Below are 13,717 nucleotides of genomic sequence, written 5' to 3'. Positions count from 1 at the left end.
TTCGACTTTCTTTCTTGAATTCAATTCAGGAAGAATGATTACTACAATAAGGTTAGTTAACACATCTATTACCTCATAGAGTAACCTTTTACTCTTTCTTTTTTTCTTTCCTTTTTAGCAACTTTCAAATATACACTACAGTGTTGTTAACCATAGTCTCCATGCTGTACATTAAATCCTCATCAATTTCCCATTTTAATTTTCTGTTAAAAGGATGTAGAGTTCTCAAAATGATTGTCATTCAGAATAATTATACCTGTGTTTAGGCATATTTAAGGCTGAGAATTGGCTTTGGAGATTACCTTTAGCTTGGTGTTTATCATTTAATATTTAATAAAAGCATACAATTTAAAATGGAAGATAAATTCAATGTTAAAATCAGATAATGTATAATTAGTTATAATCCAACATTCTCATTTTGATGATGAGGAAACTGAGACTCATGGAGGAGGAGAAATTCACTTTCCAGGTCTCAGACTTAGAGCCCAATATTTGTTCATTCCCCAGAAAAGTATCTTGGATGGTAAGAATGTGGACAAGACAAAATTACAGAAATGATCTTGAGGTTGGAACCAAAAAGGATCTCCTAGCACTTCCACACTCTAGCAAACTTTACACATCCAGTAACACTTAAGGAGATCTAAAGCAAACACTTGAGACTTTCCCATGGAGATCACATAGTAACCTTTAAAAAATGAGCAGTCTTTAATTTTGACAAATATTTTTCTTCAGACTAATTAGTCAGCTGAATTAAAATGGCTGCTTTATATCTGGGTTTTTATTTATCATTTATGGTTATTTATTTATTTTGAAAGAGAGAGAAAGAGAAAGAGAGGGCATGAGCAGGAGAGGGGCACAGAGAGAGGGAGTGAGAGAATCCCAAACAGGCTCCGTGCTGTCACCACAAAGCCTGGCATGGGGCTTCATGTAGGGTTCGAACTCACAAACCATGAACTGTGAGATTATGACCTAAGCTGAAATCAAAAGCCAGACGCTCAACCAACTGAGCCACCCAGACAGACACCCCATTATTTGTGTTTTTGAGGTCTGATGAGACCACTGACTTTCTTTCAGATAAATGTGGCAGTCAATTCCTTTATTCTATTTATCTAATCACTGAACATCTTTCCTTCTGGTCTCAATCATTTGTTACACGCTGATCCTTTACATGCTGTTGGTTGGTTCCCAATTCTCTGTAGTCTATCATATCACATAATGGCGAATTCTGCTTCTCTTTTGTAGACTTTTTTGATGGCTCAATTTTCATTCCCCATGACCTACTCCCCTTTTTCTTTCCAACTTCATAATCCATTCATTTTCAACACCTTCAACTATTACTATTTCCATGGTTTAGACATATATATTCGTATCCAAAATGTTTGTTTTAGAGTCCAAAACATTGATCAACTTATAGTAATCAATTTAATTCATAATAGAATCTAGCAATCTGATAAATTAGGTTTCTAGGACTTTCCTGTCACCTAACTGCTAGCCCACATTTCCAGTTGCCTATCATATTTCTATGTAATCTGTTTCTTTGTCTAACTCAATAAATCTAAAACCAGGCTATCATTATAAGGAATTACATAATTTCCCTAAAACCTCCAAATGAGGGTTATCTAAATTTGGTAGCAGTGAGGGAAGATCAGTTCTCACAAAGAGCATATACACAGTGCCAAATTGTATACTGATTCCTTCAACTTGCATTAGCTGTATGATCTAAGCTAAGATCCATGCATGTATGGGAGCACTGTCTCCTCTCTAACTCTCTGTGGCACTTTGTCTCCTGGGTCCTATGACAGTACTGCTATGTCCAGAATGTCATTATGTGACCTATGAAAACAACTCTTTTAGCTTCTCCCAAAATTTGTTTCCCATAGTTTTAACCACAAAGTAGATAATTCATAAATAAATATTGAAGAACAGTCACAACAACCAAAAAGACAGTTGTTTCTTTAAAGATCTTATCTGGTGACTAACCACTCTGGTTAGTCCATGACTGAGGTTAGTCTCAGGATACAGGACCAAACCCTAGATAGTCCTATGCAGACTAGCATGGTTGCTTATGAATAAAAGAGGCAAAATGACACAGAAACTTAATGATACAAGACTGAAACAACTACTTAGAGGGAGGTCCTTAGGTCTTAAGAAGATCCCAGTTTCATTTATTTTGCATCACTAAATTTAATAACTGGAAATGAAGACTACACATCAGAGCAGTTGTTCAATTCCTGATTATCTTCTTATGTACAGATTCCTTAGCGTCACTCCAGATTTACTGAATCAACATCTCCCAATGTGAGTACATGACAAATCTGTAATTTCCAAACACAGATATCTGGCTGTATTAGTTCAAGCTGCAATAACAATACCAAAGACCAGGTGGCTTGTAAACAACAGAATTTATTTCTCATAGTTCTTGAGGCTAGAAGTTCAGATTCAAAGTAACAATATGGTTGGATTCTGGTGAAGGGTGTCTACTGGGTTACAGGTAGCCATTTTCCATTTTCTTATGATATTTTTACATGGAAGAGAGCACATTTCTGGTAACTTTTTTTTTTTTTTTGAGAGAGAGAGGGAGTGCATGCACATGTTAGCAAGCAAGTGGTGCAGGTACAGAGAGAGATGCAGAGAGAAAATCATAAGCATGCTCCATATTCAGCTTGATGCAGGGCTCATTCTCTTGACCCTGAGATCACGACTTGAGCTGAAATCAAGAGTGTGACTCAACCAACTGAGCCACCAGGAATCCCTCTGGTGACTTCTTTTAAGGGCACTAAACCCCTTCATAAGAGCTCTATCTTCAAAACTTCATCTAATCCTAATTATCTCCCAAAGGTCCCACATTCTAATACCATCATATTAGGGAGTAGAATTTCAACATATACATTTGGAAGGGACACATTCAGTCTGTAACATTAAATTTCTAGGTTATGGTTTTTGTAATTCTGCTCTGTAAATCCCTCTGCTACACACACACACACACACACACACACACACACACACACATTTCTATGAACATTATTGTCTATTTTTCTGATTTTTTTTCATGTACTTTAAATAAGAGAATTTCTTTATATCTATTACCATGAGTATGAACAGCAGGCATAGAAATGGCAGAAGTGCCCAAGCCAAACTGATTCAAAGAAAGAAATGGCCATAAGAACATTAAAGATTTTGGAAAGTTTTCACAACCCATGCAATATATATAAAAGTTGGTTATATATGAATGTTTTATACTTTTAAATTTACTCTATCCCAAAGTTTTCTGGATTTAGCATATTATGATTTTATTTTAATGTTACTGCAATCTCACTACCAATTTATAAAGATATTTCTCAACATTCAATAATTGGGATAAAGTTATATACAATACTTTCCTGATAAATTTTAATGGAGATGCCCTAATTTAACTGACATACTCTTTCTTGATTTTTCCTAAAACAACTTCAACTTCATACATAATGGATTTATAATTAATTCTCAAATGCCATACATATTGTGAAAGGAATATATTTAAATTTGCACTTGTCAAACTATCTATCCTTAACTATTTATAACCCTCTACTAGTATGGGTGGAGATTAAATATAACCAACTCTGCACTTTTTTAAAAAAATTAAAGTTCAGAAGTGATTGTTGTCAAGCAAATCAATGGACATTATAAGACTCCATAAATCAATGTAAGTACATGGTGGCAAACTAAAAGACTGAACATTATCACCATTTCTCAATATTAAAAGAAATAATTTTATTTATTCCCAGTCCACTTATACAATGTATTTTTCTATTCCCTAACATTTCAATTTAATTATGGCACTTAAAGAGTTTACAAGAGTTAGAATTTCCTCTTTGCATTCTATATTTGCTTTTCTTATTCATCTAAAAGAGGAATTTAAGAGGCTGACAGTGACTCATCAACTTAATTGGCTGTAAAGTTTCAGTAGGCTATAGTTTCTCAAGTTAGCACTAATGTATTGCTATAAAGTGCTAAATATTATCAAAGGCTATATGTCAGCCATCTATTTGAAACACTGACTCTAAAGTTGTGATGTGTTTTAGTGTGTATAACTTAAAATTAACAGTATATAGCAAAGTATTTGCATAGTAAGAGATGAAATCAGCCTCATAAATTTTATAGCAAGATTGTTGTATTTTTTTCATTAACGAAATCTAAAACATCTGACTGTACCTCATGTTTGTGGACAACAGAGTAAGTCCTTATTGGTCTAAGCAGTACCACATGTACCTCAGTCAAGCTCTTTGGAACATCATGGTGTGTCTTTTTGGTTTTGAAAAGGCAAGTCTGCTCAGATTTCCAAAGTGTGTATATATGACAATGTGAGTTCCTAAGATGAGCTTGACATGAATTTTAAATACTTTGACTGATAGATAGTTATTGAGTTTTGTTTTCTAAAACTTTCTCATTTATCAGGGTATGGTTTAGTTTTATTGATTGAAATTAGAGTTATTTTCACTTTCCTGAAAATTTGTTAATGTAATGATGATCCAATAAACTGGTCAAGTCAATGAAGAGAAAAAAAAAAAAAAAAAAGGAAGTCATCTCAGTTCTCTTATTCCTAAGAAACCAAATATCCAATTGATTGATCTTTTACTACAGTCCTAGCAGAAATAATCCCACATTCTAAACTTGTAGGTTAAAAAGTATTTATTTAGTTTCTCCCTTGACTTTTTCATAAGTATGCAACAACTATTTTAAATAGTTAAATTGTTTTCTTGTAGTTAATATAGAGAGGGTGCCAGGAGGAAAGAGAATCTGTAAGCTGCTAAGAACGCATTTATACATCTAGGACCAGATTTAAAAGTAATTCTGAATTCCACAACAACTCCATCTGCCTCGCTACCAGAGAAAAGACTGTCATGTCCTACATCAAGCTTTCCCAATACCTCACATGTATGTACTAACTGCACAGTGGGTGACTGAAATCAGTGACCCACACCAGGGACAATCAGTGAGAACCAGAAAGAATAGCACTGCACCCTCAACAAGAGTCACTACCAAGTTAGCCAACATAAGACACCTTTTGGTGAATTTAAACTGATTTGGTTTCAAGGATACAATGGGGCAAGGATGGGAGAGAAGCACAAGCATATTCAATTATACAGGAATATCTCTAAAGCAGTAGGATATGCAGATGAAGTGTGTGCAGCCCCCAGACTTCAGGAGATGAGAACATGGGCCCCCTGGTAAAGAAGAAAGAAAAACTGACAGAGAGGCAGCTGGCTATGAAGAAAGAGAACTGGCCAGTGGGACAGACCTAAATTCAGATTCCAGCTAACACAGCTCCAGGCAAGTTGCCTTGGGCACATTGCTGAACTTCACTAAGCCTGGGCCTTCAGCTGGGAAAATTGCCCTAGGTGCCTCTGTGATGGGATCCCCCATCTTTCCAGCTTCAGCTGCTGGTACCACCCTGCCTCTCCCAGCTCCACTGTAGATCCTTGAATATAACAGGATTCTCCTACCTCTGGACTTACTTAGATGTTCACATTGTATCTCTCTTCACTCCTTCCTGGATGCTTCTTTCTCAGCCTCCAAGCTTCAGGTAAGCTGTCATATCAAGTTAGGCTGGAGCAATGATATTTAATTTAAAAAAAAAAAATAGTATCCGAGATCAGATCCTAGAGTATCTTGAATCCCATGCTTAAATACTGAATATTGTTCAGTTGGAAACAGAGAGCCATGACCAATATTTAAAATATTTCTGGGAGTATGTGTGTAGTAAATTGAAGCAAATGTAATTTGAAGGTAGACATACAAGCTGGGAGGCAGGGCAGATATAAGTTGAAATAGTAGGGAAAAAAAAGAATGAGAGAAAATATATTTCAGATGTCAAACTGACAGTATTTGGGCACCTGATTAAACATGAGAGTGAGGGGTGAAGGCAATCAACAAGCCAGGGGTTTTGAGGCTAGGTAGTAGAACATTGGCAGCATTAACAGGATTTGGAAAATCAGGTTAAAAAGAAGGTTTGTTTCTGACAGTTCTCCAACTGCATCAAGTTAAAATAACTGATTTTTAATTTTCTACTCTATTTATTATATCCTTTAACAGAGTATATAGACGTTATATAAATTTGTTGAATTATTTAAAGAGCAAAAGGTCTAAATGCTTATAGTAATCATGTAACTGGTCCTTTCTTTATGACATTGTAAGAATTTAAGCTGCTTTGAAGTAAAGTACCATTTGCAGCACTGTCTTAAGACCAATGGCTTGAGAAGTCAAAGACCTGCAGTCTAGTTCTAAGAGAATGAGAGGCTGACTGTGTGTCCTTGATCAAGTCATGATCTTACTGGCATTTGTTTACTTCTTGAAGAGCCAAACTAATGCCATAACAAATAAGCCTCAGAAACTAGAAGGCCTAAGTGTCTGTTTACCCAGGTATGACTCAACAGCCACAGAAAGGAAAACAACCCACCCCTAGGCCGAGCCAATCATAAGATACCTGATGTTCCCACTGTTTTAGTGAGCTTCCTTAGTTTAAATTAGCCAATCACCCTGCTTCGCACCAACCTCTGTCAATGCGCTGTACAATCATTTTGTAATCCCTTCCCCTCACTCTACCCTTCACTCCCCTTCACCCTGATTGCGATAAAAACCCTGCCAGACTGATGATCGGGACTCTCAGCAGGGATCCACTGCATTGGTGAGGTCTGAGAGACCAAGCTCAAGCCCGAATAAACACCCTTTGCTTCTGCATACGTGACTCAGACTCCCTGGTGGTCTTGGTTTTTGGGGACCCCGTAATCTGGGCATAACACTTCTCAGTAGAAATCAGATGACTGAATGAGATAATCAATCAGGGTCCCTTAAGTTCTAAAATTCTGGATTCTAGGGCATATTCTCTTATTGTTTCTTCCTTACACTCACTAAGATCACTGGAAGATTGCATAATGGTATGAGTGAACAAATACCAGTAAAAATTATCCAAAACACTTTGGAATATCTAGTAACTGATCTCCCACTGAGACCTGGAAATTTTAACACTAACAAAATACCAAATGTCAGCCTGGATTTCTTTTCCTGTATTATTGGTCTGGTTAACTGATTCACTACATTTTCATACCTCTTAGACTTGAGCTATATATCAAATCTAGTTCCTCATGAATGAGAAAAGTATCAATTCTCTTTTTCTTTTGATCCAAGAAATGTTAAAGAAATCAGTTATGAGGGGTGCCTGGGTGGCTCAGTTGGTTAAGCAGCTGACTTCAGCTCAGGTCATGATCTCGCTGTTGTTGGGTTCGAGCCCCACTTCAAGCTCTATGCTGACAGCTAGCTCAGAGCCTGAAGCCTATCTTCAGATTCCATGTCTCCCTCTCTCTCTGCCCCTCCCCTGTTCATGCTGTCTCTGTCTCCATCTCTCTCTGTCTCTCTCTCTCTCTCTCCAAAATAAATAAAGCATTAAAAAAATCAGTTATGAAAAATAAGGTCAGAATAGTAAAAGGACACAAATAATTAAGATGGACAGGGTCCTTCACAAATAGCATCTCATTCATGCTAAATTATTATTACTCCTTTTTTTTTTAATAGATAAAGGAACTAAGCCTCAAAAAGCTGAATAATTTACCCAAGATTACAGTTATGGTAGTAAGTGGTAGTCAAGTCTGACTCATAACCTTGGTCATTTACTGTTACACCACCTTGTCCTCTGTGAAATTTTGTTTCTTCCAACTAGGGCTTAACTTCACTTCTCTGAACTACTCCTTAACTTCTAGCCATTATACCCATGACCGACTTGTCTCCTATGTTAAGTAGCAGGTAGAGGTTGTGTGTGTGTGTGTGTGTGTATAAGAATCTTTCAAGAGTAGTGAACAGGAATTAAAGAATATTATAAAATAATATACACTTTTACAGAAATACTAATAAATACTAGCAAATGACAATAATTATATTAAAATATACCAAAAGGGGAAATACATTTCTATAATGTTATTTTTCTGAAGTACAAAAAATTCATCTTGCTTGTAGAGTTCAGCCATCCACATGAAATAAAATTGTCATAATACAACAGAAATTCATAAGCAAGATGATTAGATATTTGTGGTGAAAACCAAAGCTAATAAAACATAAATTAATATAAAAATTAATAGATCATTTTAGCTCTGGAAGGTAAGAGTCTATGTATGTTGATGTGTCTGCCAGATTTCTCTAAGAATGTAACATCAAGCTCAAAAGAGAATTATACACCTAAGATTCTGCTTTGTACGTTCTGCAGCAGGCTTTGTCAAGGACCTGTATGAACAGATGTATTGGACTAAAGAACTAATTTGAACAAATACCTTATCTATTTACAAATAGCAGAGAAAGTGAGAAGAGTCCTTGGCTGAAAGTCTCTTGCTCTTTATTTCTTCTGTAATTTAAATATAGTCCCTAGAACTGAAGGCTCTTAGTTGCCTGAGGCACATAAATCAACCCCTGAAGAGTGCTCCAGCAGCCCACAATGGCTTCTCTCCTTTGTGTGCCTGGCAGGAAATGGAAAGTGCTTCAGGCAGATGCCAGGTGTCCCCTTCAGGTGTTAAATTTTCCATGCAATGCCCTAGGGTTTTTAAAACACTTAAAAACCCAAGGTAAGAGGTAATAAGATTAAGAGCATTACTTCAGGCAAAACAACCAGTTAAAAAAATGTTCAGAAGAAGAAATTATTTCATAGATATAGCCCTAAGTCCCCAAACAAAGAGAAGGCATTTGATTAAATTCAGATAGTTGCATTTCTCTACATAATTATCTTAGATCCTGCATATCAGAAACAAATTCTGATTCAAGAGTGTACAAGACTATTGACAGAGTTAACTCAATAGTTAATGGCAGAGTTTCTCTCTTTAAAGCGTATGAAAGTTCCCCCATAGAAGAATCCAACTTTCCCTCCATAAATTCCCTTTAGCAGACAGGACTTGTAATGTCCCGTCCCACCCCAAAATATGTTATATAGTTATTGCAAACCTTATAATGCAGCTTAGAATTTGCCTTAAAAAAATTTTTTTTTATTTAAAAAGCTAATCAGTATTAGTAGAAACGTGAGAAAAAAGTATAATGAAGCAAATAAAGAATATCTATTAGTCCACCATGTTAACGACCATTTGCATAGTGACCTACTTCCTTACAGGCTTTCTCTATTTCCCCCTTTATTTTTAAAAATTAAGAAGATTCTGTGTATATATTTTTAATACACTATATTCATTTCACTTATAGTGAGAATTTCCCAATATCATAGGAAAGCACAGTTTTGATACTTGCATTGTAATTCATTCAGTGGAGTCAGGTTTTTGCATTTAACTGTTTTCTGATAACTCAATGTGTTATTTGGTGCAAAGTAGGGATCTAATATTTTTTTCCAAATTATGAACCAATTCTTCCACACTATTTATTGAATGAATATTCTTTTCTCCATTACTTTATATAATGTCACTTTTAACATATATCAAACTCTTGTAATAGGGTCTTAGATATATGACTTGAGATTCTGTTCTAGGCCACTTGTCTCTTAACATGCCAACACAGTAATACCTTTTTCACAATGACTGTAATTTTATATATAATAAGCTCTACCATCTGTTCATACAAGTTATATCAATACTCTTATTTTTTAAAATTCTTGATAGTTCTCACAAACTTTAGAATTATTTAAGGTACTTCCCAAAACTGGAGCTTTTATTAGGATTATATTGGTTTTTTTTTAATTAGTTGCAGAAGACTTGAAATAGCTGCAATATTAAGTGTCCCATTTGGGAACACATGAATGTTATCCTTTTGGAATCCTTTGCCACCCATGCATTTCTTTTTAAGACTCCTCAATATTTTGTGCTTTCTTACTTTATGAAATAATTTTTTTAATTTATTTTTAATTGGTTAATCTTAGTATAGTTAATAAATTTCAATTCATTCTTAATGCTCAATATTTTCTTCTCCCCTTATTTAAACTCTATGCTGGAGCCCCTGGGTGGCTCAGTTAGTTGAGTGTTTGACTTCAGCTGAAGTCATGATCTCATGGTTTGTGAGTTTGAGCCCCATGTTGGGTTCTGTGCTAAGAGCTCAGAGGCTGGAGCCTCCTTCAGATTCTGTGTCTCCCTCTCTCTCAGCCCCTCCCCCCACTCATGCTGTCTCTATCCTTCATAAATAAATAAACCAAAATTTTTAAATTAAAAAAACACTATGCAACATAGAAGGCCCATATTAAATTCCTTCTCTTGTAAAGAAATACAAGAAAAATGCAAAAAGGCATGGATACTAACATCAACAGATCAAGACTTGAAATCCTTCCTGAATCTCCTATTCTTTACTCATAAAATGGGAATTTATAACTATGTTGCATGGTTGTTGTGAGAATTAAGTAAGAAAATGCAGGGCATCTAGTTCATTATATAGTGAATAAACACCATTATTTTTCTGTGGGGCTATACTTAAGCTTCTACAGCATGTAATACTTTTCCAATTACACAAACAAATGAAATTCCAAAATAAACCCAGGATATATATTCATATACTCATTCAATAAATATGAAAGGGGCAATTTGGTTCAATGATTAGCAACAGACCCTGCAGTCAATCTGCCTGGATTCAAATCCATACCACCATGTATTGGTTTTGGGACTTTAAGTCTCTAATCTCTTATGCATCAGTTTCCTTATCTGTGAAGTGGGAATAATAAGAATCTCTCCTGTAGGATTGCTGTCATAATTGAGTTAATTGTATAAGGCAGTCTGAAGAGTGTGCTGAAAACAGTTAAGTACTATATAAGGAGGATATTGTTATTATTGCCTTTATTATAATCATTCAGTAAGCTTGTGTGATATTTTAAGCAATGAGTTGGATACAACAGTAAACCAAAACTCACCTCACCACTGATGTCATGGAGTGACACTTTGGGCTAAGATCTAATGGAAAAACGGCTGTGAACTAAGGGATAAAAGGAAGTGGGGGGAGCACAAGAGGCAGGGTGACAGTAATGACAAAGGCCTAGTGATAAAAGGGGCAGAAGAGCATGAGGGGCTCTGAAATATCACCCAGGCGGCTAGAGATAGGCAGAAGTGTGACACAGATGAGGCCTGAGAGGCAAGTAGAGCAGATTAAAGGACTCTGCAGGCTACCTGGAGTCCATTTGTCTTCTTCCTACACACAGTGGGGAGGTCGTTGGAAGATGAAGTAATTGGGTTTTACTTTAAAAAGGGCACTTGATCAGAAGACAGGAAGGAAGACAGAGCAGTCAGGGTGGGATGGTTGGGAGATTATTTCATAATCTGAACAAGGGCATACGGTGGCATGGGCTAAATTGATGATGAAGATGGAGAAATATAAATGCATTTGCGACATTAGGAGACATAATTAACAGGATTTGGATGGAGCTAAAGCAAAAGGTGTTGCCAAGAGTGACTTCCAGGTTTCTGGCTTATGTATCTGGGCAGACCCTTCTGCTCAATGAGACCAACAACTAGACCAGAAATATATTGTTCCACCAGATAATTGTATATTTGCCTAATGGATGATGAAGACGGTATATCTGTTCCTGTTAAGACAGGCCCGGGAAACCCACTAGACTGCACCTGAAAACTCTGTCTGCCCTCTTAGTGCTACAGGAATGCACCCTGCCTGATTTGTGGCATTTGTACATCAAGGTCAAGGTTCCACCCCCAGGGTTCATTATTTCTACTATTACTTACAAACTCCCTAGGATGTGAACTATAATCCAGGAATTGGGGAAGAGGTGGCACAGGAATTGTTTCCAAGACTATGTTACTAGTCAGCAACTGGTTTCAGTCATTCCATTTGCAAGTTGTTAATCATGTTCTCTCAGGCATACTCTTTGGAACAAAAAGCTGAACAGTCAATAAGATAGTCTGCATTAAGCATGCACATAGGAAAACAATACTTCCTCCCTTTCTACTCTAGTTCCATCTTCCCACTCCCCTACTCTCTCATTCTTCTTAAAATTTTGTAAAATTTTGTCAACAATTAAATAATGCCACTATAAGAGCATGTATAATGAGACCCTAAATCTTGCAATTAATAAAATAGAAATGTTCACCTAAAACAACCTTAAAAATGATCCTATCTGCTATTTTTATTCTTCATGACATGCCCTATTAGTGGTTTTTAAATCACTGTAGTGGATCATTACAAATAGCATATTTTTAAAATAAAGAAAACAGAAATCAGTGCATTGTACATAGAAACAGGAATTGTTGCCTCTTGAAACTGTCATTTCAGTTGCAAGGCACATGTGTATGGGGTTACCATATACAGTGAGTCACTAATCTGGAGTGCAATCAAAAAGAGTTTGGAACTCAACAACCAAGTCCAGTGTTCTTATTTTACAAATGCTGAAACTGAGGTAGAGGAACATGGAGAGATTTTTCCAGGTCTGACATATCATGTAGACACACAGATAGAAACAGAACCCTACCACCGAATTCCATGATTCTTCCTTTCATATCACATTGCCTTTTTCAGCGGCATTTTTCTCTCCCTTTGTAACTAATTTCCATTGAGGATAAGTAAACCTTGAGGGTATCCCAAAGTGGGTGTGTTCATGAGGAATTAAAAGACTTGAAAGAAATTAATTAAATCAATTATGAGAAGAAGTGAATAACAAAAAGGTGTGAGTTACGGTAAAGTCCTGTCATGCCACCATAGGAAGGATTATTGGTGAAAAACAACAACATTCAAAGAACCATGCTTTTTGGCTGAAAGTGTGAAAAATAAAAAAGCAAAGGGCTTTATAACAGGGACTTCAATTTAAAAAAAAAAACAGAAGTACCTTAAGTATAAGGTACATATTCTTTAAACTAAGATTTTAGCGTATCTGTGTGTAATACTGGAGCACTCAGATGAAAAAGGAAAACAATGATTGCCTCTGTGCAGTGTGGTCAATCCTCTGGGTGACTGACTGGGTCTTTCACTTTTCTTCCCAATTTTAAGGGTCACAGCACAGGCGTGGGTATAATGCCAGTGGCTGATTAAAGCAGGTCACAATCTGTCTGGGAGAGTTTCTGTGCCATCCTTCATAGGGACAGGGACCAGACAAGATGACCTCTCTTGTTGCCTTCCAATTAATTCAATCAGCCTCTGCTTCTATCAGACATCCTCACAGATGCAGACCTTCCACTCATTCCAAGTCTTCCCCAGGAATCAGTAAACACAGAGGCAGCAGACTGCATTTAGTGAATCAGCAGGATTCATTTTTCAGTCATCATTTTTGATTTATAACTTGTTTCTAAATATTATTTTCTCTCTCAATCATCTGAAACCTCATGAAGGACAGGGGCTAGATCTGCCTCCTCTGAGTACCCGCTGGGCCTAGCATGGTGCCCAAATCTGTCTGAGGTTAACATCAATGTTTGTTAAACCAATCTGAACTGAGTTTTGTTCCAAAGAAGAACATATCCATAAGATAATCCCAATTAGCTATGCATAAAGCCACCATCCCTGTTCTCTAATATTTTGTGAAGTGCCACTCTATGAAACTATATGGAATATAACAAAGTACAACTGGGAAAACTTTTGTCAAATAAACAAAAGCTATGCCTTCGATTTTTATGTTCAAATAAATGTACATAAAAGGTAGGTATCAGTAAGGGTGTTTTGCTTCTTGCTTCTCTCTGCACGGGCTGGTAGAATTATTTCCATAATAGAGGAAACAGACCATCTGAGACTGACTGCATCAGAAGTGTTAACAGATCCAAGATGAGGTAAATACTTCAAACCC

At 36.4% G+C, this 13,717-nt stretch overlaps 1 protein-coding gene across 1 annotated transcript in view; it reads right to left on the bottom strand.

Annotated features, from left to right (window-relative positions):
- GRM8 (glutamate metabotropic receptor 8) overlaps nt 1-13,717 on the bottom strand; it is a 748,501-nt gene that overhangs the window by 279,142 nt on the left and 455,642 nt on the right. The gene's annotated exons all lie outside the window — the stretch shown is intronic.

This window comes from Suricata suricatta, chromosome 2, assembly GCF_006229205.1.
Source record: "Suricata suricatta isolate VVHF042 chromosome 2, meerkat_22Aug2017_6uvM2_HiC, whole genome shotgun sequence".
NCBI lineage: Eukaryota > Metazoa > Chordata > Mammalia > Carnivora > Herpestidae > Suricata > Suricata suricatta.
Note: the sequence above shows the minus strand (reverse complement) of the source record. Positions and strands in the feature narration are given on the sequence as shown.